We start from the raw sequence: 26924 nt of genomic DNA, 5'->3' as shown, positions 1-26924 counted from the left end.
TAGACCGAAATTAAAATTTAATATATTATTAAAGTCACTAAAATGGCGCCTGAAGCCTGTTGTGATGTGAGCTCTGTGTCTGCTCTAGAAACTCTGAAATTCTGTAGATCTGAGCTGTACACTAAATACTCACATGAACCTCTACTTTGAATTCTGTATGAGCTGTATAAAATACAGCTATGCATAAGAGTTTTGAATGAATAATTAGATTAGATGACTCTTTATTGTCTAATCTAATTATATACAAATGAATAGAAATGTGACATGAGAAGGTGTGTCTTTGACTGTTCCTGCATAACTTAGTTTCGGACTAGTTGACAAGTTATGCTCCGGTCATTTGATGTTTCCAAGATAGATGTTCTTTTGTAGGCTACTTACAAAGTCAAAGTTTTTTAATTATGCTAGAATACTGGAAGACAATCAACTTTTAGTGTTTTCCGCATATTAATTATTCTGAAATAGAGACGGTGACCCTAACTGTACAGAAGCACTAAACAACTGACAATCTAACAGACATCATTGGCCTGAGCCGTCATGCACAGTGAGTCTGATCCTTTGCTGTGAGAGTCTGACAAGCATGTTTCTGGTCAGTTTGGAAGAAATAATATCACAATGTTGATCTTTCTTTCCAACATTCCTTCTCTTTTACAACATAAACTATGATCAAAGGTACTTATGTTCACAGCATGTAATAATACTGACAGTCCAGGGCATTGTGGTCTGTTGAGCTAGGGTTAGGGTTAGCAATTCAGACATATGTAATCAATATTAAACGTCTCTGACGTGGGCCACTGTCCGCAGTGTTGGGAAATCCATACCGGGCTGGAACGAGTCAAGGTAGGTGAGCATCCACGAGAAGACACGGCAGATGCATCCTACTAATACTGACAGGACCAGGAGACTCCAGAAACCGAGCATCTTCTCTTCAGTGCCATCCTCGCCTGTCACCCTCTCTGCCCGCAGCTCTTTGAGTATGGGGTAGATAAGGGCGCAGAGAAACCCTTATTACTAATTTGTATTATAATTCAATTTTCATGAAATATTCATATTCAGTATTGGTCCTTTTATATTATAACCACGTATCCACCCAGGCTCACGGTGGGGCAGGGCTCTGTCCTGGGATGCTTGAGTACAAGGTAATGTACACCCTGACGAGGTATCCAGTCTGTCAGAATTGTTTTCAATATTTGGTTAAAAAACATGAGTGACAACAAAAATCCAACTAGGATTCTTGCATATGATGAATGAAGTCTGTCTTTGACTGTATTGTCCAGCTGATCCATCAAACCCCCAGCAGGTGAACCTTATTCATGACATAACACGGCAACAATGTAAAAAATGAAACAGCAACAGTCTAAATGTAAAGTGCATTCTAAAGTCCTCTTCAATAAATCATATGCAAAGAGTCATTTGGGACTGTAAAACGTGAACTACAGAACCCAGAGTCTTCATCATTAAATCTCTGGTTGCTTCATTTTTCTATCCTATATCAGATACTTTAAGGTTAGGTTAGGTAAAGTTGCATTCTCATGGTGAGGCAAAGTGCTTTATGTGTGTGTGTGCGTGTCATGAATGGCTATAAAAGGCCTATAATTAAAGAAAGCGAGGTTTGAGTTCGAGTTGCGGCAGACTGTCACTACTTGTAAATGGAACGCAGCCTCCCTACGGCGGACAGCTAATAACAGGAATCGGACGCGGTCCACCCAAGTCCACAGCAACCACCATAGCAACCGCCTAGCATGACCTTAAAAACATATTCTGTCTTCATAACTATCAAAAACATGAAATGATTTGCAAAGTGTGAAAGTGTTACAGCTGCAGAGAGCTATGGCGGTATCTTTGGAAGCTGTTTACATAGCTAATAATATACGATGTAACCATGGAGACAGTCACGTGAGCTAGCGGTGCATGTTTGCTACAGTGAATAAGGTGATTGCGTGCACAGCGTGCACACGCTGCAGAGGGTAAAGACATTACTTCAATATTGTTTTATATTGATATATATTTGCCTTCTGTTGACCATCACCTCAGGTTCACCATTACAGTTTCAGCATACAGATGCACACTGTCTAAATATGAACACATTCAAAAACTCATGTCTCAGAAATAAGCACAGCTGTTCATGTTTGTCATTAGATTTTTATTTGTAAGAAAATTATGAGCTTCATATTGTGCATTAAATAAAAGAACATTTCACAACTCTGAGTCAACAGAAACAGGTAACAGAAATGTCTCTAATGTGTACAGTGTAGTGTAAGCATTAAAAGATCATGAAGGAAACACTAACATTCATGTGAAACTAATTGTAATAAAAAAAATGAACAGGTGGTTTATAGATGTAAAAGAAAGAATCTGAAAACAACACTTTTTTGGTCTAAGTGATCAAAGTAGAAAACAAAACTGGTGTTCAAGAACAAACCGTAGCTGCACTAATATTACACATCTCCATTGTTGTGGTGAACAGACATGTTGCTTTTAAAACCACATGCAGTGTGTGACCGTGACTATTCACTGAGACCATGAACGCCACTTCGCTGAAGCCTTCGCCTTCTTCTTCTTCTTCTTCTTAATTGGAAGCAGAAGGAGCACGAGCTGCTCTGATCTACTGAAAGGAAAAAGCAGAACATCTGAGTTGAAACCAGTCAGCTGAAATCATTAAGACAGGAACAAATTCAATGCAGTGTCTCAAGTGGCTTAGCCTGTTACAACTGTTGATACAAGCTAAATACGGTTAACACACAGTGTCAGGGAGCTCCAGTGTGGGAACTAGTGGCTTTAGGTTTGTAGTCATTTAACTTTCATCCATTCATTCATTTAATTCAGGAGGAAGAAATGCCAGGTTGGTGCAGGCTGGTTACATGCATTTGGTCCCATGCTGTCTTTAACTAAATGACTTGGTTCACTTTATGGCTGGGCTGTATGTGGGGTTATATCATGTTATTTGGGCAGGAGTACCTGTCCTCTGTTAGACTTAGAAAGTTTCTCCATAAGTAGAGTTTCTAACTCTTCTAGCACATCTGTGGCTGACAGCTTTTTGGTGGCTCTTTTTACCCCACACTGGTTGTGAGTGTGTAAATAGCCCCACTAGTTCTTTTGGGTTGCAGTTAACTTGGAAGGAAGAGGTAGTTCTGCCATGACTAGATGATTAACAATTATCTGGGATACATAAATTTCATAATGCATGCATATATCTCTATAAACCTGGCCTGAGGGCTGCCATTTTTTACATTCAGTTATTTCTTTGTTGAATCTAAATAATAAATGTGTCACAGTTAAACTGACACTGGTCAGTGTAAATGGCTCATTGGGAAACAGACAGAGGTGGGACCAAGTCATTGTTTTGCAAGTCTCAAGTAAGTCTCAAGTCTTTATCCTCAAGTCTCAAGTCAAGTCTCAAGTAATGTCAGGCAAGTCAGAGTCGAGTCTCAAGTCACTGGTGTAAAAGTCCAAGTAAAGTCACAAGTCTGAAATTTTGAATTTCAAGTCCTTTCGAGTCATTAAAAAAAACGAAAAAACGCATGTTGCAGTTATATGCTAAATGTAAATATTAGACCATGTAATTTTTAAATCTGTTTTTCTCAACACATGACAAAATAGTGAACTTAGAAAATATACACAAATTGTGAAATTGCACCTCTTTAAAATGCAGCTCAATTAAACCTAGCTCCAAGAATAATTTTCACCGACAGTTCTGAGATAAGCTGCATGTTATTCTTGGATGCGGTTGTAGGACCGGCTTTAAAATCGCATGACAAAAATATCATATACATTAAAAAAAAACTGCATCACCAACGTAGCCTGGAAAACATTTGCTAGTTAGATGAAGTCAGCTATCTCATCGTAGCATATTTATATGCATATTTATAATCATACGGTTCTTGGAGTGAGTGCATACACTCGTGAAGTTTAGTAACTTCAGGTCACTGCAACAAGCCCAGGTACAGTTTACCGACGGATGGGTACAGGACCTTGAAATGCACCGTGTAGAACGAAAGACCATCGTACGTATCATAAGTTTACCAGTCTCACAAATCGTCGTCATAAATACACATTCCTTAACCGTTTATTAATAGGACCTTTGAGCTCAACGGTAATTAATTAGTAGTGGAAATAATTTCTGGTACGCGTTACAGAAATGTAGCAGTGACAATAATACTGTATGCTGTAATCGTACTGGGCAATTAGTGATACAAAACAACTGTTTTACCCTGTGAATAAAAGTATATGTTTTTGTCAATGTACCATAATAACAGAAGCGAAACGCAATATTGTGTCAGGACAATTCACTATTTATGCACAATAAACAGCATAGCATAGCGCGACAATTTCTGTTCAGTGCCAGACTTGCTTGTAACCTATATCACCAATTATGTTAAGAAAAATGACGCATTAACTACAACAGCAGACTGACCTTCGTGTAAATGCTTGGAGCAGACTAACCTGTGAGCTGGAGTGTTCTGGGACGTTATATTTGGTCTTTGAATGGCTGCAATCCAGGCCATCCGTCGCCTGTTTGTCACTTCGGAAACATGGCTCGAACAATTTCTCTTCAACGACGTAATCCGATAACAACCGATCTCTTTACCCGTCGGCTTCCCGTGGCTGTCATGCGACCGGCTATTGCAGTTAATAATACAACAGCTTCTTGCCATTTTTGTGTTTCTTTTTATCGCTGTATAACTGATTTCAATTGAAAGCCTGCGTGCGCTAGTACCTCTTGCCACGAGTTCCCAGAATCCTTTGCGGTTCTACCCGTGAATGACGTCACATTTTCAATCTCTATATAATATGCATGTTAAATTTTATATTTGGGGTAAAATATCAAGTCTTTTCAAGTAAACCGGTTCAAGTCCAATTCAAGTCCCAGGTCATTGGTGTAAAAGTCTAAGTCAAGTCACAAGTCTTAGAACATTTTTTCAAGTCAAGTCTAAAGTCATAAAATTAATGACTCGAGTCCAAGTCATGTGACTCAAGTCCACACCTCTGGAAACAGAAACCTTTAAATTAAACCCTATCACCTGATATCGAGTGTCAAACAATATCAAAGCTGTAAAAGCTGTTTACAGTCAGAATTTATAAAACTATTATTGTAAATAAATTCAAACAAGTGAGCTTTTCTCTTTGTGCTGAATATCAACACTGTGGTTTCTTAGACTGTAAGCTTTACTTCAGCACAACCAGTTGCAGAAGCTGCCACTCCAAATGTCTTTTGATAACACGAAAAAAATACCTTTTCAGTCCACGGCCTGAAGTTCTTCTCTGACATCTTCTGCCATCAGCTTTGTCTGCTGGTTTGAAGACAATAAACCACAAAAAAGATGATTTAGTCACTTTGTCTGCATCATGCAGCTCGAATGTGTCGTGTAACGATGTTGAATAGCCGTCGTTATCCCTCTGCTGTGTCAGTAGGATTGTATTGTACAGCATCTCATTGATATGTGAGGAATGCTAATGCAACATGATAACAGACTTACATCATTAAAACATAAAGGACAGGAGATATTTAGATATTTTTATATTTATATTACATTTTATAGCTGACGGATATTACTAAATAGATAGAATTTACTAAATAGCTGGATGAACATGAAAAATATGTCTATAATAACAAATGACCATGAGAGCCAGTAGAATTAATTCAACTGGACACTCGAAAGACGTCCTTAAATGCTCTTTAAGTGGCAGAACAGATAAACAAACAGTTAATTGCTTACTTGAGATGAAATCTGCTCAGCTACTTTGAAAACAGCTTCTAACTGGTTCCTCCTTTAACAGGATGACTGCTCAGGGGTAAGGCCATCATGTAGTCCAGCAATCTTTATGGTTCTGCTTTGATTCACCAGGAATTATTAGGGAAACCTTCCAGCGCCTCCTGTGAAAGACACAGGCATAAACACACAAACATTTATTAACATGTTCCACAGTCTTCCAGTTTGATTTTCTCATCCTGTGGACAACAACGTACAGGGATGCAGGTTTATTGTTAACTTTTGTAAGGTTTATTTAGTGAACATATCCAGCTGCAGCTCCACTGTGATCCTGAACTGGATAAGCACTTAAGAAAATGTGTCAATAAATGGACATACATCAACTTACTATATTTATCCAAACAGACGGGACCAATAATGCTTCACTGAGTTAGAGACTTTAATGTCTCTTCTATGTAAGAATGTCTCGTGCTGACATACTTGCAAACTTGACAACAAAGGTTTTTCAGACTGCATGTAGCTGTCCTCTATGTCAGCTCACACATTTACATTTATGTCACACTTATTTCTGCTTTCCCATTTTATAATTATTACTTACATTTTGATTAGATACCTTGAGTTTGTAAATGATCAGATTACATAATTGGAATACAATGTATCCAATTCAGGGTTGCGGGAGGATGAAGCCTATCCCAGCTGATACAGGACAAAGACAGGCTGCCAGTTTATTGCAGGGCGAAAACAATATGTGTAACAGAAAATCCACTTAAATGTTTGATATTTCTTATAATAATCATAATTATGACTATTATTTAAAGGTTTCTTTATAAATACATTTTGATTTTTTATAACCTCTAAAATATAAACCTGAGCTGTTTCAGATTCTGACCTCTGACCTCACTGCAGCTCCCTCTTGGAAGTACGTCTGCTTCTTGTCTACCCCCAGTGTTGACCGCCTGCCCTTGATATCACGTACTGTACCTGAGGAACAAAAAAGGACAAACACTTGCCTTCATTTAAGAAGTACATTCATACAGAGGTAATCTATGGAAACACACTAGTTGACCCGTCCCATCCTGGCAACAAACTGTTCCAACTTCTGCAATCTGGTAGAAGGTTCCGCATCTTCCGGGCAAGGACAGAGAGACTCAAGAGGAGCTTCTATCCCCAAGCCATCCGTGCCCTAAACACACACACCCGCCCTCTCACATCATCTATAATTGACTGAGACAGGACTCTCTTCCAGACACTCTAAACCAAGGCACAATGTACATTTCAATTCCTTTAATTTTAAATATGTTTATATTGTCTATCCTGTAAAATAGTCAGATGTCTATTCATATTAATGTACAGAATTCACCTGCTTGCTGCTACTACTGCACATTCACCCAGTGTATGTATGTGTATATATATATATATGTATATATATATATGTATATATGTATATGTTCTTCCTCTACACCCCCCCCCCCCCCCCCAATTTTTGCACATGTCGAGGAGCGTGTCAGGCTACATTTCACTGTGTGTTATACTTGTATAACTATGCATGTGACAAATAATGAACCTTGAACCCCCTTGAACCCTTGAAACTTGCACATATTTATTATAGATGCACTGAAGCTAATCGAGATATTTGCTGTCAATCTGTGGCTGCGATTAAACACTTTACTGAAAACTTTATTAACTAGTAACTTCATCAGTCATGACAGAAGCTAATATTTCTGTGCTAACATCGTTTAAACAGTAACAGCTTTACTCCAATATAAGCTAACGTTTACACCGTAACTTTAAGCTAGCACCATAAAGACGGTAAAACACGTAATAATATCTACAAATGCATCTTAAAGCTGTTATATTAGCACTCTGTGTAGTACTAACATAACCACATTAACATTACTGACACTCGCTGACTTTTAATAGTCATTCTATAAATGCTGTCCGTTTAAATGGTCTTACCTGTACACACTGCATATCCACCGGATTCCAGCCAGAGTGGATTCTGGAGTCTTCCCACGCTCCTGTTAGTGATCCTCCATCTGGATGGATGAGAACAACCTTCTGAGCAATCTAGCAGGAGATGGCCCATATCTATGGGACTGATTTGTGCTAATAACGCCCATTGTATGGACTGATAACAGCCGAAGCGGGTGAATAAAGTCACCCAGTAGCTAGCTGTGCCATTACCCAGCATACACCACTCCCTCCGTAAATGCAATAAACGATACAAAAGTATCGTTCTACCTGTTTTTCAGGTAGTTGTTTACATTATATAATTTATTGTGTTCTGTATACGTCACTACAATGTGATTTGGAAAATGTCTAAATATACCGACAACAGGCACTTCCGCGGCAATCTCTTCAATCGGAGGACCCTTCACGTCAATTCCCGAGGCGAGAGGGGTACCCTGCACGTCCATAAGTGAAGCAGAGGGAGCCTGACCATGCGTCACACGTTTGACGAGTTGGGAGTGAGAACGTGTTGTCTGATCACCACCAGTAGTCTTGCCCAAGGACACAACGACCGCGACTGTCCAAGCCGGGGCTCGAAACGGCAACCTTCTGATTACAAGGTGAACTCCCAACTCTTGAATCACGATCGCCCTTGCCAAAAGGTAAACAGACCGGTGTTACATAATACACAACCTGAGTAGTACTCAAAGCGCTTTAAACAATTTTCTTTATTCATCCATTCATGGAAGCATTTTTTATGCTTAAGTCTTTTCTATCTAACATTCACACATTCATGGAAAACAACTTTGTGTTAGTAGTTTGCCAGGGTGCTTGGAATGCAGGCTGGCGTGACCAGGGAATTTAAATGTTCTTGTGCATGTTTATCCCTTTGTTGTGTGATAAAGGCACAAACGTCTGATGACATTTTGTGTATGGGTGTGTCTGCTTCTGAATGCATTTGTTTGCTTTGGATTTTGTATTGCTCTTTCTATGGCAGTTGTGCTATAGTCCTGCCCTGCTGCATCAGTGCCAAGGTGTTGGGTGGCTCTTCCACCTGTGAGCAGCTCTCAGGAGGGAGAGCAGATAGTTTTTGAGCTTAACTGAACAGCAACAACTCCACAAACCAGAGATGGCAGAATTAATTTTAAAGTCTTTTTCTTTGCTTTTTTTGTCATCGTGTATCTTGATTATTTTGAATTTATTAGACAATAGGATAAAAAGCATCAGGTGGGTTGTGTTTTTCTATGTTGACTCATGAAAAACCTATGATTGATTTAATCTGTTTACTGGTAAATTATTTTTTTATTTCTGTAAAGTTTTTCAAAGAAACACACACTTGTCTCACTAATTATCTTATGTTGCTTCTGTTTCCCTTTTGATTCAGCTGGTCAACCTTCATAGAAATAGATGACAGTGAATCGGAAGACTTTGTGCTTGAGAGGTACAGGGCATACTGGGAAAGAAAATTAAAATCAGGACCACCACATCCTGACTTTAGCAGAAGACTTGAAGCAAAAATAGCAGATTCAGCAAAAAACAACACAACACAACGCATTGTAGCTGAGACCCCCATGGCTCTCCTCTACAAAAAAGACTTCAAGAAGCTTCCTCAGTGGGATTTTGAAGATGTTTACAGCAAAGATACTCAACATAGACGACCAGTAAGCATGTTAAGACAAGATATAGTAAAAACAGTCGAATGTATTAACTTTATGGATGTGAGCCAGCATAGCTGGAGTCATATCAGACATATTGCTTTTGCTGTTTCCTGATTTGTTTCAAGTCATTCATTTTTAACTTGTTTCATCATTTCATATTTTTTTATGATTTTCAGACATGTGCTCAGTCTCTACGAAACTCTCAGGATGAGAAATTCAAGAAGGCTTTTCTTCCTAACATACGTTTGTTTCTGCACAAAGACAACATTAACATGAGCGAGTGGAATCGCCTTTCACATTTCAACAGTCCTTTTGGGTTTATGAACTACAAATATGATGGTAGGTCTTTATGAAGCTGATATTGGGTCAGTATTGTGTGCCAGACTGAAGAATGACAGAGTAATATACATCTATTCTCTGACTGGATTTTTAAACACCTATGTAGTTTTATGAGATATGTTTAAACAGCCAATGAAATAACAGCACGTCAATGCATTTAGGAATGGATGAATGGAAAAGATGGCGTGCTGATATAAACCTAACTCTGGACTACTTAATAAAAAAAACATGAAGCAATTATTTTAAGTAAAATACAGTTAAAATATATAAATTCAAATATTTATTTATTCAAATAATTAATCATTAAGGAAAATGTGCTTGGTATAAACTGAACATATACCAATCAAACACAAGCTTACATTTAAAATCTACTTAACTAATCTAATTAACTAATTAACTAATAACTAATTAATAACGGACTATAACCGACCAGCTTCTTCAATGATGAATGCAGATGCTTCACTGGCTGATGAGCTGAACACGTTTTATGCTCGCTTCGACGCCGCAGCAATTAAAACAACAAACGGCTGCGCGCGCTCGGAGTGCACCAGTGAAGAAAATGCATTCGTCATCACAGAGCATGCCGTGAGGAACACCTTCAGGAGGGTGAACACCAGGAAGGCAGCAGGACCAGATGCAATTCCTGGCCGGGTCCTTAGAGCCTGCGCTGATCAACTAGCACCGGTGTTCACGGAGATCTTCAACCTCTCCCTGGCCCAAGCTGTGGTTCCCACGTGCTTCAAACAGTCCATTATTGTCCCTGTTCCAAAGAAACAACAGCCCGCTTGCCACAATGACTACCGTCCAGTAGCACTGACTTCAACTGTGATGAAGTGTTTTGAAAGACTGATGAGAGATCACATCACTTCTTCACTTCCTGCCACCATCGACTCACTTCAGTTTGCTTACCGGACTAATCGTTCCACAGACGATGCCATATCTCACCTGCTCCACACATCCCTGAGTCACCTGGACACTGGCAGAGGGAATTATGTTAGGATGCTGTTCGTGGACTACAGTTCAGCATTCAACACAATAATTCCCTCTAAGCTTTTCACCAAGTTGACGGATCTAGGACTCAGCTCATCACTGTGTCAGTGGATCCTCAACTTCCTCACAGACAGACCCCAATCAGTGAGGGTGGGAAAACAAGTCTCCCCCTCCATCTCACTCAGCACTGGAGTGCCTCAGGGCTGTGTTTTAAGCCCCCTGCTGTACTCACTGTACACTTATGATTGTGTAGCCACATCCGACACCACCTCCATTGTCAAGTTTGCTGACGACACTGCTGTTGTGGGCCTGATCTCCAACAACATCGAGACGGCCTACCTGGAGGAGATTAGGAACCTGGAGACCTGGTGCCAGGAGAATAACCTCCTCCTAAACATCAGCAAGACTAAGGAGCTGATTGTGGACTTCACTACAAAGCAGGCGAGGAATTACAAACCCCTCATCATCAGTGGCACGCCAGTGGAGAGAGTGGACAGTTTCCGATACCTGGGTGTCCACATCACTCAGGACCTGTCATGGTCCTGTCACATCAACACCCTGGTTAAGAAAGCCCGTCAGCGTCTCTTCTTCCTCAGAAGACTTAGAGACTTCCATCTGCCACTGAAGGTGCTCAAGAACTTCTACTCCTGCACCATCGAGAGCGTCCTGACGGCAAACAGCTGCACCTGGTTTGGGAACAGCACCAAGCAGGACAGACGAGATCTGCAAAGGGTGGTGCGCTTGGCAGAACGCATCATTCAATCAGAGCTCCCTGACCTGCTGTCCATCTACACCAAGCGGTGCAAGTCCAAAGCTAGGAAGATTATGATGGACCTCTCCCATCCCAACAATGGACTCTTCTCACTGTTGAGGTCTGGGAAGCGCTTCCGCTCCCTTAAGGTCAAAACAGAGAGAATGAGGAGGAGCTTCTTCCCCCAGGCTATTCGGGGCCTGAACCAGGTGTAGGACTGGACTCTCCCAAACACGTCACTATAAGACTGGACTCTCACACACGTCACCACACGCACTACCACACATTTCCTATAATCCTATAATTCCTATAATTTATAATCCTTATCTTTATAATCTCTTCTGCTATTTGCACATTCTTTACTGTAAATTCCTAAGTTAGTTTGTAAATTTTTGTAGTAAACTGTAAATTGTAAATATTGTAAAACTTTTCTTCTGTCATTTAATGGTCGGGCATTGTACAGCTACAAGCATTTCATCCCCATGTCATACTGTGTATGGTTGTGTGTGTGTGACAAATAAAATTTGAATTTGAATTTAATGTAAACAGATTAGTTAAAGTATGCATTTTAGGCATTTTTTGTTATTTTGAGTGAATGAAGACTTATGAGAGACAATCGAGCGACTGTTTTGGTAGTCGCTCTATTGTAATTTAACAGAGAACTATTTTGTCTGGAAATTTTCAAGTGCCGAATTTAATGTGGTTCGATATGAAAGAGTTTACACATCATGAGAGTGTTGGGATGAATCATGCTATTTTTTCAGGTGATGTATTATATTTTCTGATGGTGGCTATAAAGATTTAGTTGTTAATATCCATCGATTCAAACTATATGCTACCTGCATCATATTGTCTTGTTTGAGACATCGTTATAAAGACATACCGTAATGATAAGTCAACATTGAAACACCTGCGGCTTTTAGTCAGGTGCGGCTAATGTATGTACAAAACGGGATTTTCCCCTGATTTTAGCTTGTGCGGCTAATATTCAGGTGCGCTTTGTAGTCCGGGAAATACTGTACATCTTTTAAATATGAAACGTTAGTTTAAAGCAAACTAAAGGGGCTAGCAGGAGGGGCTATGCGCTTACCTGCTGCTCTCTGGCAGGTAGCTCCATGCCCTCCTGGGTTTTAAAGGCACCTTAGAACACACATGCATCAACACTACATATGAGGGAGGTTTGGAGTCTTCACACACCCCCGTTCTCTGCGGCCTGCTGGAGCAGGGGGCTAGGAGGAGAAGTTGGCTGTCCGACTGGGGTCTGGAGTGTGGGGGCTCCCTGCTGCTGCGGAGTCGGGGCGGTCTGCTTCTCCCTACCCCAGGGAAAGGGGTAACACCACCTGGGTCTGGGTGCAGTTTCCTTCTCCAGGGGCAAGGGTACCTAGACCCGGGGCTTAGAGTACGCTTGGGGAGTGTGATTGTGTGTACAGCGTCTCTTTATGTCTGTCTCCACGTTGGGTGAGTGTTGAGTAATTGCATATGAGAGCATGAGGGTGGGAATGGATGTTTGTATCTGTGTGTGTGTGTCTGTATGTCTGTGTCTATATGTCAGGTCGGGTATCAGACGCCACCTCTCTGGGGACATCTCAGGCCCTCTAAGGTTTGGAGGCCTATCTCCCCCTACCACCACTTCCCCTGCCAGTGGCAGACACCCTCAGACATCGGTGCGTTGGTGGTTCTTTGTGTCCGGGGGTGGGCGTCCAGGTACACACCGGCTCACTCCTTGGTGGCTGCTTATTGGGCCCTGGAGCCTGGGGCTCGCTCGGGCCACTTCGGGGGTGGGGTTCCCTTGGCCTCTCGGCCTGGGGCTCGGTCACTCTGGCACAGCTGGCTGCCGGCGGAGCTCACGGGCACGCCACTGCAACCCCCTTGGCTTCTGCTCTGCAGCTGCTGAGTGACCCTTATCTGGGGCTCTCCTCAGCTCTTCCTGGGATAGTGGCGCAGCTGCCCCTCTGTTGGTCTTCCTTGGTCTCTTGTGTTCTGAGGGCCTCTGGATGTCTGGAGGTTTGATCTCCTCCATACCTGCTTCATGCCCTGGAGGACGGGGCTGTGGCCCCCCCACACCCTCTAGCAGATCATTACATGAAGGAACCTTTTAAATACAAGCGCGTCCATGCTCACAGGTGTACACACGGGTGCTCACACACACAAACTACACCCTTTTTGGCTCCTACCTCAAAGCACACTGTGTTCTGTTGATCTTATGTGCTGCACAATAATGTTTAATATTTAGTATTTACAGTTATATTCCCATAGATCATCGTGATGTTGTTTATTATGTTGCTCTCGTTTTCTTCTACTTGTTTTCTTTTTTTCATTCTTAACAGGTGAAATTAAAAAAGTATCTACTGTTATCTATTGTTAGCTAGTTTATTGTGATGGTGTTGTTTTTATTATGTTGCTCTTTGTTGTTTGTTTGTTTTCTCTTCTGGTTTTTTATCTCCATACAGTTGATCCAGGTGTTTTGTCTTTTTTTTTCTTCCCCCCTTTCTCACCATCTCTTCTCCTCTCTATTTTTCTTTCTCTCCCTCTCTTTCCTTCATTCTTTCTCCCTGTCCTATCCTCCAGTCATGTCTGTCCCGTCTTTAAAAAACGAAAATAAAATAAATACATAATTATAATAAAGGTCAATCAAATGGACCAATATGGCAAGGCCATGATGATCCACTTGGTAAAGTAAATCCACTTGGGATCTTTCTTGGCCTTCAGACAACAATTCTGATGGCTAAAGATCCAAACGGGACAGTCAAAAAAAAAAAAAGCAAACTAACAAACCTCTTCTACTCATACAGCAACTTTTGGTTTGCAGATGTGATGGATTCAGTAAAGCTGATTCCAAAGCCAAAAGAGCCACTGCTTCTCCCAAAACCAGGTGGTGATGGCTGCGTGCGCTGTGCTGTGGTAGGTACTGGAGGAATCCTGAACGGCTCAAAGAAGGGGGTGGAAATCGATGGCCATGATTACGTTTTTCGGTAAGACAAAAAAAAAAAAACCCCAAGCAAACCTCTTGGCTTTGTTTGACAGGCACTAGGCCAAGTGTAGAAAAGATAAAGCAGTGTAAAGCATACTGCTTTATCTTTCTCTGTGACTTTCATATAGGGCTGGGTATCGTCACTGATTTCTAGAATCTATTTGATTCTGATTCACAAGGTCCCAAATCGATCCACGATTTGATTCAATTCGATTCACGATTCGATTCAAATTGGGGAAATTTTGCCTCAGACAGTCAGAAAAATTATAATTCAGATCATGCATCAGTACATTTCCATATTTTTATATCTATAAAAAGAGAACTGACACTTGCGAGACTTTATCAAAGGTGTAAGCATCACAGCAGATGCTGTGATGTTACTTGTTAAGTAGCTGAGGATGAAACAAAGAAAAACGTGAAGGTGATTTTTCCTGACCTGGGATTTTATAAAAATATTCTGCAGTAGATCAAAAACGAAAGAAAATCATTAATCAACATATAAACATTACCTGATGCTGCTGACCTGAAGCAGAGCAAAGTTACAGAGGTTTTATTAGAGACAGAGCTAAGTATTTTGCAATTTTGCATAATTTAAAGTTTAAATTTGTTCAGTATTGAACAGCAGAAATTAGGCTTTCTTTTTGGAAGTAAGTAAAAGGAAAAAAAACAGCGTCCCACAGAGCTGTAAACAACGGTAGACTTTTGCGTAACAAGCAAGCGAATAATCAGAAAACAGAAACTCTTCTTGAAGTATACTGAGAGCGAGAGAGAGCTGTGCATGAAGTGTGATTTTATCATGGTGGAAGCAAAACGGCAAAAGTCAGAGGGAATTCACGACGATGTTTAAGTGAAGCCTAGTTTGGATCTTCTTTTGCTGCTGGTTTGGTCAATATTGTTTGGTGAGTGATGAAACCTGCAGCTTTTTGTGAGGTTTAACCTGAGATTCTGGTGTTTAAATTTATATTAAAAAGTCGATTCAGGATTTTAATGAATTGATATCACGTTATCCAAGCTAGAATCGATTTTAATCGATAAATCGATCATCAAAACCCACCCCTACTTTCATACCATAATTTACAAAATTAACTTTATTTTGTATTCAGTAACACTTTAAACTCGTGAGAGGTAGAAATTAGACAGCAGGGGACCCAACGGTTGTTTTTTATCATAGACTTCTGTACAACTGCTGTCATTCACGAAGAATGGAGGCTTCCATATTCATTCACTTCCGTACTGGCTTTACTCTTTCGATGTCCAACCTTTATATATAGTCTATGGCTATATAAATCTCGTATCAAAGAAACTCTTGTATTGATTTTAAAAAATCTAAATAAAATGTTTATAAAATTCCACAAAAACAACATTTTTGTTTATTTTCTAACTACAAAAAGTTGGAACAGGTAAAAACAAGGAAAATGAAGTAGGGCTACCCCCCCCAAAAAAACAAAACAAAACAAAACAAAACAAAAACACCTAGCTGAACATTCAGCTAACTAACAAGTCAGTGACATAATTGGGTATAAAAAGAGCATCTTGAAGAAGATGGACAGCAGTTCAACAACATACAAAACACCAAGTCTACAAATTATGGAAAAATGTTCCTCAACAAAAAAACATAAAAGGTTCCTAGACTTACATCATTGTTTCTATAGAAAAATAATTTAGTCATTATTTGAATTCAATTCGATTAATTTTTTCATATACCAACTATCATCTGAAGGCACTTTTTATTGTAAGGTAAAGATGCTAAAATAATACAGAGAACAAGCCAAGGACCCCTCCTGAAGGGAAAATGTCCTATTTAACAGAATATCCATCTACTGTGACCAGTTAGGGGTGATGGTTTACAGTACAATGTTTACAATTTGCAGTATTTACTGTGAATAATATCATAAAAAGATCCACACAGTCTAGAGAAATCTCTACAAGAGAGAGGGCCACAAATCAATATTGTGCTTGATGTTTGGACCCTCAGGTGGCCAAAATCATTTAACCTCCTAAGACCCGAACCCTTTCATAGCATCCATTTTTAATTTCTCTTTGCTGTTTGGGCTGACTGGGACTAGATAAATGTAAAAACAAAGAATTAGCTGATTTGTATTTTTTTTCCTGATTTTTGTTTTTGACAAAAATGAGATCCACATATGAGGAAATGTGTTTTAAATATCGATTCAATAGTGACAGCATAATGTCCTCGTAAGTGGATATCAGGCCCTTGTAGAGTAAAATGTAGTATTTTGGTCTAGACCAGCCAAAATATGATCTCCACATATGTGGACGCCAGATCCTAGGAGGTTAAAGTAACTAAGGCAGAGTGAAAAACTAGTCAGAAAAATTGAAAGTTGAAACTTGTCAGAGATTTACAGTTAACAAACGGTCAGGTGAATAAAGAAAACTGAGACACTTGATACTGATAACGTGCGGCACGGGTGAATCTCAGACAGAGAGACACCACGAACTGCAGTATTCGTTTATTTTTATAGGTTACATCATCAATATGCAAATATAATCACATTTCCTGTTACGCAGGTCCTGATGCTGTCTGTGTGTAAGCTGTGTTTGTGTGTGTGTGTCACAAAGTGTGTGTGTTGCAAGTCAATTTCTAAGAATAATATAATGCAAGTCAACTTCTGCGGATGTGTATTTCTGTACTGATCTCTTGCTTAAGGAATTCATTACATGTTTCAGCAAGACATACTATTACATCTATTTCAACAACAGTTCTCCACCTGCTGAACTGGCCTGCCTTCAGTCCACACCCTACAATTACTAAAATAACTTTGTGAGATGTGAAATGATGAATAGGATAGAGATGACACAGAACACCACAGTTCCCAAATAGTTATGGAGGTTTATTAGAATACAGACAGTTGATGCACAGTTGTAAATATGGACAAATCTTTTTAAGAGGTGTTGGTGCCATCAAAGTGTAATATTCTTCTTAAAATGGTACATTTTTTTCTGTGTTCCATTGTGTATAATATGTGTGTTTATCCGATTTGCAAATAACTGCAGTCTGATACACTTTACACAATGTTCCAGCATGTTTCGAATTAGAGTTGCTTTATGATGATACTTCACATGAAATTGCTCACTGTCCCACAAGCAGTTTATATATGGCAGATATTTGTAGTCAACACCTAGACATTGGTATTGCACTTTTAGCTAGCAACAACTGATAAAATGTATTCTTGTCTTGTCTGGCAGGATGAATGGTGCCATCACTAAGGGTTATGAGGAAGATGTAGGAAACAAAACATCGGTTTACGTTCACACAGCCCACTCCATCACGACATCACTTTACTTGCTCAAGAAGTACGGGTACAAATCTGCCCCTCATGACGAGGTACTTAAACTTCAAAGACAACAGTGTTGTATCGTACTTATTTTCCCTGCACAGAATAAACATAAGGGCTCCCCTTTTCCTTTTGACAGGGTATAAAATATGTGTTGATTCCAGAGGGGATGAGGGATTTCCAGTGGCTAAAGGCTCTTCTGAGAGGAGAAAAGGTCTCTGCTGGCCCATACCGCAATAAACTGTGAGTATAAAATGCAAAAAAAAGAAAGAAAATTAATCAAGAAATGTTTTCACCACTTTCAAAAAGTTGCAATTATCCCATTAAGGAATTAAGACTCCAACTGTATTTGTTTACGTCTTGTTTTGTTTTTTGAATCATGATGTAAATGTTTTGTACTCCCAAACACATATGTTTGTTTATTTTTCAGTAAATAAATAAACACTATAACCTTCTATTTTTCTATTTCTATTTTATGGGACACATAATGATGCCACTGAGGAGAAAGTTATTAAGATTATTTGTACTATCATACATTATCCTTTACAGTATTTATACAACAATTGGACAAAATAAAATATTAATCAATACAAATATATATATTTAATCTATTAATTTATTCAAAGTCTGTTATCTTAGGTCAACACTGTAACATAATATAATATAGAAAAAAAAAGAAAGAAAAAAAACATGAATTTAACCAAATTAAATTCAACCAGTTGCCATTTGTTTCACAAATGCAAATTTTGAGTGTACATGGAAGCTTTACCTGCATACATATAAAATGTTTGTGACATGTAATTTAAATGTATCTTTCTAATATAATGTCTTTTACAAATCAAAATATCTTCTGTGGCATATATGTGACTAACAAGTGTGCCATATTTCGTCTTCTAACCTCACCAGACCAAGGACCTACTATTCAGGGCAATACAATGAAAGTCGTTTCTACGTTCTGCACCAGGACTTCCTCCGATATGTGCGGAACAGGTCAGCCTGCAATTAACACCCTGTACATAGTATTTTTGTTAAAAGGGCTATGAATAGTTAGAAGAAAGCTTTCATGGCTACTGGATGGACTCACGCGCAGACAGTTCTTTCTTTGAGAACAAAAGGAGATTATTTATTTACAACAGGGATCACCTCAGTGCTATATATATGTGCAGTGAGTTGGGAGGGGGTCCAGGGAGAGAAGGGGGGGGGGGTATCCACACACATGCTTCCTCTTCCACACAGTCACCGCCACAGCTCCTCCGCACACACACACTCCTCTTCAGCCACACTCGCTCTGAAACTCCACACATGCTGCCACACCCGTTTGTTGTTTACAGCTCTACCCCAGGAATGCAACCTTGTTAGCTAATTCAACCATACAGTTGGGATTCCTATTATAAATGAACAATAAGGATGAGAAACAAGCAAAACATCACTGGAATAACTGTTATAAGATTGTAACTCAGACATGAATGTCAGCATGAACAGAAGTCAGCATGATCTGAAGTCCAGTCTTCTTGAAGAACATCAAGTAATTTACACTGAGTAATTTTCTATGCATGTGTTCTTTTACAGTGTGTTTGGGATTTGGAGGTTGCCTATTCTGCTGTCATAGAAGTGTAGCTCATTTTCCCCATGTGTATGCTTAATTGATGCTTCTTCTTCACTCACAGGTTCTTACTGTCACCTAATCTGAATAAAACATCCTGGTCTTTAGTCAGACCAACCAACGGGGCATTCACTGTCTTCTTGGCTCTGCACACCTGTGACATAGTGAGTTAAAACTACTTGAAATTTGTGTGCTTATTGCTGGTATTCACAGCTTTAGAAGCATTGACCTGGCAATTAACTCTAGAATGAGCAAGTCAACTTTCAGGAGCTTTCTCACACAGCCCAGATGAATCAGAAATAAGATGAAGAGTCAAAGACACCTTTCATGAAAAAGCACATTTTTGCTCTGCAAGTTAAACAAAAGGTCCGCCCCATTGGGATTAATACAGTGCCACCCACCACATACTTCCCTTCATGAAACATAAGCGTTTTCACTGTTCTTGGTGTTTTAAATCCAAGAATAACTGGGATGAATCTGATGGATCCCAACCATCATAGCCTTTGCCTCTCTAACTTTGTCCTCAACCTGCCTTCCTCTTATTTTAATAAAAAGACACACACACACACACACACACACACACACACACACACACACATATATAATTATAATATATTTGTCCTACTCTTTTCCCCCCCTTTCTGTCTTCCTCAGGTGGATGCATATGGATTTATGACTGACGACTAACTACTATGTTGAGAAAAACATGAGCAAAGTCATTTTCTACCTCAACCATGACTACATTTTGGAGAAGAATACATGGAAAGACCTTCATAACAGGAAAATAATCAGGCTGTATGAAAGAACTGAGTCAAAAGCAAAGAACTAAAAGCAACACTGACATGATCAAGATTTCTGATTACCAGATTTAAAAAACAACTATGTGTACTTTCCAAAGACTGAGACAATATGTGATGCTCAGTTTTACTCATTATGGTAGCTGGTTTTATTTTTCTGCAACTCCTTTTGTGGTTTTATCAAAAGCAAAAGACGATCGAGCAGTAATATCTCATTAATGATGCAAACTAAACCATCCAAAGCAAAGATGCTATGATTATTATCACTCATGTTATTTTAATGTGCATCTCTGTGGGTAAATTTCCATAGATTAAAATCAAGCATCGACAACAGCTGGGATTGAGTCAAGAGCATTAATGCAGATGAACTCTTTGCCTCTTTTTTTTTTTTTACTATTGGTTTAATTTGGTCACATTGAAGGGTTTTCAGCATAAATGGCCTGTTTTAAGTTATGCCAACATTGTAGTTTAGAAATTAAGTAGGAAACTCTAAAATCTTGTAATCTCTAAAATTTTTTGGACATTCAGATGTGGAGTTGGGGTGTGTTTTGGATCTTTGTCCAAATTCTGCATAACCAAAGTGTGCTTGAACTCCAGAGCATTCATAGCTATATCACTTATTGGCTCTGACAATCACGTTACCACAACTATGTTTGCCTGTTAATTTTATTGAAGTGCTGTGTTAGTAGCTTGTCAGATGTGATGGGACGCAAACCTTCCAAATATTTCTGATTTTCTCTCATCAGTCCAAAAAATATTTTCAAAAAAACTCTTGGGGCTCATCAACATGTTTTTGGCAAATATGTGATGAGGCTTTTTTTTTTTTGGTCAGCAGTAGTTTTCTTGATTCAGTAGGCAGTAATCGGGCCTTGGTCTGGTTAGTAAATTTGTGGTTAATCAAAGTTAATTCATGATTTAAAAAGCTGGGGCAATTCCTTTTTTACTTGGGACCAGGTAGGTTTGGATATTTTTTCCCCTTTAATAAAATATTTGTATTTAACTTTTGTTAATTTATTCTATTAGCATCTTTGTATAATAATAAAATGTGTTCAATGATCTGAAGTAAGGCTGACAAATATGCAAAAAACAAAATCAGCAAGAGGGCAAATACCTTTTCATAGCACCGCATGCATAGCTGGACTGGCCATCGGGCATACCGGGCATTTGCCTGGTGGGCCGATGGTGATTTTTTTGTTTTTATGGGCCGATGTTTTTTTTGTTTTGTTTTTTCCGTAACGGTATAAACACTGAAAGGTGGTGGATTGGCCAGATGCTGGGAGATGTGTAAAAATAACTCAGTTGTTTGGTGGTGGCTATTGCGGAGCTTCCACAGATTCAGTAACATTAGCAAGTGGTGGAGGCCAGCAGATGCAACACGCTGGCAGGTGGATGACGGAAAGGCAGGAGGAGCAGAGACCCGCAGAGGCGGTGAACTGAACTTCAGGTAAGAAGTTATGACCTGCAGTCTATCTGGGTCAGATATAAACCAAGTTTAGGTGGAGTTTATTTTCGTTATGCTGACTTTTTACAGTCAGTTGCAATAACTCGTACTGCGTACTAGCTAGCATGACGGCGTTTATATACTGCTGGGCGGGTGCTTTGATATTATTGATGTTGAACTTGTTTTATCTTATTTTATTTGTAAGGTTAGTTATTAGAGTTTCCAACTGTTACAGGAAAAATGATTCTATGTTTCTTTACCTTCTTTTAAATGTACAAAGATGCCTTTTGTCTGCCCTTTGCCTATGGTTAGATTAGTTTAGAATTATCTTTTTAGACTTTCCCAGCAAAGACATCTTGTTTCTGGGACATATTGTTTTAGATTGTTTTATCTCTCACAGCTTTCTCCCAGCTCTCTGCTGACGAGACTAGCGCCACATATGGAGTTGTTTATTTTATCTGTTTTGTATTTTCTTATCCTGTTCTCACTGTCTTTCCTATAAAAAGTGCCCAGCCTCTGTACACAACATTTCTTGGTCCTTCGGAGCCGGAGCGCCTCCATCGTGTCCCATCTCCGTGACCAGTCCACGTTGCTCGCCTGTCGACAGCTCACATACTAGGTGTGTGATAAAAGACCAAGAGCGTTAAATTCGAGTCTTGGCCAACGTTCTTAGAAAGCGACCCACGGTGGTGGGGCCCGATCGAGGTGGACCAGACCCGGCGACACTGACCAGGTAGATACAGACACACTGACACAATCTTGCGTAAAAGCGCATTTTGAATTCAGGGAATTTAAAATAGCGGAAGTAGCTCGTCGACTGGTAGCTTTGGAAGCTCGTCGACTGGTAGCGTAGCTCGTCGACTGGAAGCTTTGGAAGCTCGTCGACTGGTAGCTTTGGAGCTCTGGGTAGCTCCCCCAGCTGGGTCTAGACTGGGTCTAGGGAGTAAGTAGCTCTGGGAGCTCCCCTTATTATAAGGGTTCCGGTCGCGCGCGTCGAAGCTGTGAATGTGAATGTGTGTGTGTATTGTTTTAATTAACGGAGCAAGCTGAATTTTCACGGTCCAATAAGAGACTGAGCTGCTCCTACTGTGTTTTTCTTTCACTGCTGTTCGCTGAAGTGCTGGTGAGTTGAGAGAACGGTCGAGTTCCGTCTCGTAAAGTTCACACCGCTTTTGGAAATAGTCCGAAAGTAGAAGGGCGTGTGAGCAACCACTCTCATTCCTCATACCAGCGAAGGTGGATAGCAGCTGTGTTGTCAATATACTATAAATAATATAAGTACATGCATGACTAAATAAATAAATAAATAAATAAGTCAGATACACTAAATAATAAAAAATTGGAAAAATGGGGAATGAAACCTCAAAACCTGTTGCCAATAATGGACAGTATACACAAAAGTTCATTAATGACGAACAGTGGATAGAAAATAAATATCCAGGTGCAGGAAAAATCAGCGCAAGGAGATGGCGTAATCCTAAAAAGACGTCATGTCCTGGGTGGGAGGGTACATGCAGCCCCGCAGCTTTAACGCAGCTCAAAGATAGCTTATTAAAAGAAATAAGTGCAACCACAAATCTTAGAAAGAAAGGAAAACGCACAAATGAATTAACTTTCCTAGATGCATGGAAAAAAGAGCAACAGAGACGTGCTGAGAATAGAGAAAAGAGACAGAATAAAAAACAAAAGCAAAGCTGTGAGGTGCCTGAAGCAACGGCTGCAGCCCCTCCCCCCTATGTTACTGCCTCTGCATCAACTCCCAAGCACACAGAGAAAGATGCAGCTGTGAATAACCCTTACGGTTCAGTGCAGGCAGATTTAGCTAAAATTTCAGTAACACATGCACCCAAAACAGATATAGGGGAAGATCATGTAGGCAGGGACATATGGCCTGACCCCCCAAGCCCCCCAGGAGTATTTCCATTAATAAGTTCACCTAACCCCAGATATGGTCAGCCGACTGGACCTATGGGGCATAGAGACGCCCACCCCACAATTCTTGTGTTTAGACCATGGTCACATGAGGATCGGAAAAATGTTCTTAAAGATGTCCCGCCCCTGCATGACGGTTTTGACATATGGAAGAGTGCAGTTGAAGCAATTAGGACTCAGTGGTATTTAAACGGTCATGAAATGTACCAGGTACTTCAAGATCTTTTAGGTTTGAAGTTTGGCTCAGTGAAAGGCTCTTTCACTGGGGGGGCAATTAATAATCCTTTAGATTCTTTAGTGATCGGTAACGGGCCACAACCCCTGCGTGCAGGTGACCCTGAATTAGAAGGCCAACTACATAACTTCTATGAACGTGTGAAACTACAGCTGGCCCCCAAGCCAAACTACAATAAAATAGGAGAGGTGAAACAGAAAGAAAATGAAACTGCATCAGACTTTTTAGACCGCCTGCGCCCAGTTTTTAGGCAGCATTCAGGTTTAGATTATGCCGATGGCGATGCAACGCCATTCCAGCAGCAGTTAAAAAATGCATTTCTAAATGGCCTGCTCCCACCAATCAGAGCACATGTAGAGAAACATTGGGTCACAATGAACACTGGCAACCTGCCGGATGCCCTGTTACATGCTGAACACGCCACAAAAGTGCACAAACAGAAAAATAAGGCTGACGTCTTCACCATAGATTCAGAGACAGGTTTCCTTGCATTTTCGGGAGGCTATCAGAGGCAGAGAGGGAAGCAAGGCAATCGGCAGCAAGGCCACAAACACCCAAACAGAAACAGCAGATATAACAAAGACAATGCCTGTTTTAACTGTGGGAGAGAAGGTCACTTTGCACGAGATTGCAGGAGTAAGCCACAGACACAAAATAATAGGAGAAACAATGACAGGCAAAACAGTGGCGAATCTATGGAGAACAGCGACATGTGACTAGAAAACACACAAGACATGAACATTGATGAGGGAGGGGAAGTTTTTAACATAGAACAATTGCTATTAGGGTCAGAATACAAACCAATGCTGCTAATTCATGTGAACGGGCAACCAATCCAAATGTTATGTGACACCGGAGCATGTAAAACGGTTTTAAGGCAGCCGCCTAAAAACTTACAGTACTCAAAAGACACATTAGTTGTGAAGTCAGCCACAGGCCACACCACTGTACAACAACTAACTGCCCCGTTAGAACTAATGCATACTGTCGAGGAGGGAAATTATTTTACGGCTATTGTTAAATAATTGTCATTGCATTAATAATATAATCTGCAGCATGGATATTGCATTCCAAGGTTTAAACAGTGTCTCTTTCAGAAAGACTGAGTTGCAGGCTGACAGGAAGTTGTATGCAGAAAGAAGCAGGAAGTTATTTTGAGCCGCAGGCTAAGACGAGGCTTTAACAATGTAACAGATAGCTTTAAGAAGGCCTTAAGCAGTTATGACTATTTTATACACAATGCATATCTGTGCTTATTAAAGAGTTGGAGCTCGGTCAATTAATTGGGGGTCGGAAGCTTTGTTCGGCGCGATGTTCGGACAATCTATTGTGCAAGTGACTTGGAGCCATAGAAGGAATCGCAATACATGCTTACAAAACACTTATATCAGGTCATTTTATATTAAGGTTTAAGTAGAGGTTCTTGATTAAAACATTTATTTAGTAGTAGACATACACATAGTCTCAGTGAGCTTCTGGTCTGGTAAAAGGTCAGAAGTGCAACAGGTGAATTGAGAAAGAGCATTTGAGGACGAGACACAGACAGTAGGTGAAGAGGTGACACAAAGAGCATGTGAGGTCAACACACACACACACACACACACACTTTAAATTAGATTTATTTAGAGGAGAGGTTAGTTATGTTTGGCTGTAACTGCAAAATTGTCTTGGTAAAAGAGGAACCGTTTCTTGGTGTCTCGGCAAGAAAGAGGAACAAGACAAGAACTGAAAGGTAGACAGGAAGGGCTAGTCATGAAAATAGAAGATGATTTTCTAGGTGAAAAGTCATGATGATGTTGATCTGATCTATGTATAAAATGTATCTGTGACGCATGAAGGGGCGTCAGTAAACAAACCCTGATGCTATAAAATATCTGTTCATGCTTTGATTAAGTCGAAGACTACTTCCTGTCTGCGTACAGAGTTGTCTTCCCACGCGTGTATTCATTAAAATCATCGTTTGACTTCACCCGGCCGGATCGGTGTGGTTATTCTTCGATCACCTCTTGTACCCTTCCTCAATATTGAATCTTAACATTTGGGGGCTCGTCCGGTTATTGAGGAGGGAGAGTTGGAGGTTTGGACGGAGAAATCCGGGGTCTTGGGTGGTCTGACGGGCAGACATGAATTCCAGTGGTCTAAGTGAGTGGGCATAAGCCGGCTTATCCAAAAGGTAAGGCACTACCTGTTGAATTATTTCCAAAGTGTGCCAAATTGGACATGATAAAATTTAAGTCTACTCACTGAAGTTACTGGTGGGTGTCTGTTTTGATTTTGATGAAAATCTCATGAGTTGAAGCAGTTAGAGTTCTGCTAAGAAGAAATGAAAGTAGTTAAGAGTCTGATAAGAAAAGTTTAAATACTGGGTTGAAGTCCCAAAGAAATTGAGTTAGAGTCTCAAGTAGTTTGGTAGGGAATTGGTTATTGTGTTGGTTAGAGTCCAAATTTGGTCATAAGAGTGGACCTGAGCGGTCATTTTGTGAGTTGGAGTCTCCATTTGACCACTAGGTTGCACCTGCTTCAGTTATACACTTGTTTCGGGTGTTGATTGTTGTTTCAAAGTATTATAAATTATTCTAGAACGGCAGTTCGAGTCTGCTAGGAAGCGCAGAGCCCGGAGGTTACGCTCCCTCCTTGTCGTGGACGCGCGACATTGACCTCTCGGCGAAGAGGGTTAGTTCAGTGTGGTTTAGCTGTGGGGTACAGGGCATCCCGGAATTAAGCTAGGAGTTAGAGTCTCCTTACCGTTTGCAACGGTATCTGCGCTTTTTTGGCCAGCAGAAGTGGACTTCGGGCGTGTAACTTTAACCTAAAACTTCAAAAAGTTTGGGTTGGTTGACGCTTTTAAATTGAGTTAGGGATTTTAGAAATGAGGCCAGAAACAGTTAAAGTCTTGATACTGGTTAATTGATCGCAAAAAACGGTTATGTTAAATTTGTCGAAATTCGATAGGTGTTAAAAGGTTTAAAATCTGTGCAGTTGTAAATATAAGACGTCTCTGTAATAAAAAGATCTCTGTGGGTCGAGTCAGCAATGCACTGACTGCCTGCTGCTATTCTTAGATGAAGAGTGTGTGTGCATGCAAATGAGGCAGCTGATGCAGAGCGCATGAGAGGACTATGCTTTCGGTTTTGTGTGTCATTCAGCTCTGTAACTATTGTTTGCAAATGTGGATAAATGTCTGCAATTAAAATGCTGGCTTAGTAAATAACAACATTGTAAATATATGAATGGTGACAGCGTTTCAAAATAG

The 26924-nt window shown here is 40.1% G+C and overlaps 1 long non-coding RNA gene and 1 pseudogene across 3 annotated transcripts; one reads left to right on the top strand and one right to left on the bottom strand.

The window, feature by feature from the left end:
- Positions 1-2092: 2092 nt before the first annotated feature.
- On the bottom strand, positions 2093-8314 carry LOC309712394. 2 transcript variants are annotated; one of them, XR_014278282.1, is made up of 4 exons: positions 7665-8314; positions 5715-6689; positions 5231-5285; positions 2093-2605 (listed from the first exon to the last, which is right to left on the bottom strand). It is a non-coding gene; the product is annotated as an uncharacterized lncRNA (long non-coding RNA). The 2 variants fall into 2 exon arrangements; XR_014278283.1 differs by having other exon boundaries at positions 2094-2605; positions 5231-5288.
- A 341-nt stretch (positions 8315-8655) lies between these two features.
- Positions 8656-24647, top strand: LOC309712387 (alpha-N-acetylgalactosaminide alpha-2,6-sialyltransferase 1-like; annotated as a pseudogene). Its single transcript, XR_014280676.1, has 9 exons — positions 8656-8885; positions 9043-9319; positions 9493-9655; positions 14206-14368; positions 17575-17713; positions 17803-17906; positions 18570-18653; positions 19331-19430; positions 19921-24647. The product of XR_014280676.1 is annotated as an alpha-N-acetylgalactosaminide alpha-2,6-sialyltransferase 1-like (transcript).
- Positions 24648-26924: the final 2277 nt, after the last annotated feature.

The sequence above is a fragment of the Aulonocara stuartgranti genome, assembly GCF_965226115.1.
Source record: "Aulonocara stuartgranti genome assembly, chromosome: 8".
NCBI classification, from domain to species: domain Eukaryota; kingdom Metazoa; phylum Chordata; class Actinopteri; order Cichliformes; family Cichlidae; genus Aulonocara; species Aulonocara stuartgranti.
This window is presented reverse-complemented; position numbering and strand designations above follow the sequence as displayed.